Genomic DNA, 835 nt, shown 5'->3' with positions numbered 1-835 from the left:
TCCTGCGGAAGCCTGGTGCAGAAAGATCTCCCGCGGGGCTTCCCGTAGCAGCAGCAACACAGAACTGGTTTTTGAAGAGTAAGAGGTTTTAAGTGGTAACTCTCCCTCTTCACCCCCATCCAACACCTGATCTGTGTCTTCTAAGCAGTGACTGCCACCCCCAAGCCTGTCCCGTCCCCCTTCGATGTCCTGGTTTGATTCTTCCTCTCGGTCAAGCCCCTTTTGCATGGATCCCAGCACCAGAAAAGGGCTTTCATGCAGGCATCAGCTATGAGCAATGCAAAGGGCTCTCCAGGCATCCAGTCCCCGGTCTGTGCAGGCACATAGCTGGCGATAGTGGCACCCATGCCCCTGCTTGCTCCTGTCTGTAGCTGAGCCCTCTCCATCTCCATTGCCTCGATGACCCGAAGGTTTCCCCCTCCCCACCCCATCCCCCTTGATTTTTTCTCCAGAGAACAGGCTCGGTCACTCACTGTCCATGTCGTGCCCTGGGCCAGGCCCCTGCTTGTGTGTGCATCTCTGGTTGTCCCCGCGGTGTAGTCGTCGTCCCAGCCCATCACTCCGATGGGACCCCCCTGCCCATGGGCCTGTATGAATTGTGCCTATGCCATGGTCTGCACCGGGGTGGGAGCAGAGTGGGCACTGCCTTCTGCCCACCCCAGCACAGCCGGGCAAACATTACGATGGGCTCTCCCCGGGCGGGCGGGGGTCCTCTCTCTGGTCGTTTCTGCTCTCGGACCTGGCCGCGGCATCTCTATGTCTAGGGTTGCAAATACCTCACGCGTTTTCTACGGGGTTCTTCGCGCCGGCTGGGCCGCGGGGAGGGTGGGGGGGG

Source organism: Alligator sinensis, unplaced genomic scaffold (genome assembly GCF_000455745.1).
Source record: "Alligator sinensis unplaced genomic scaffold, ASM45574v1 scaffold771_1, whole genome shotgun sequence".
NCBI classification, from domain to species: Eukaryota; Metazoa; Chordata; order Crocodylia; family Alligatoridae; genus Alligator; species Alligator sinensis.
This window is presented reverse-complemented; position numbering follows the sequence as displayed.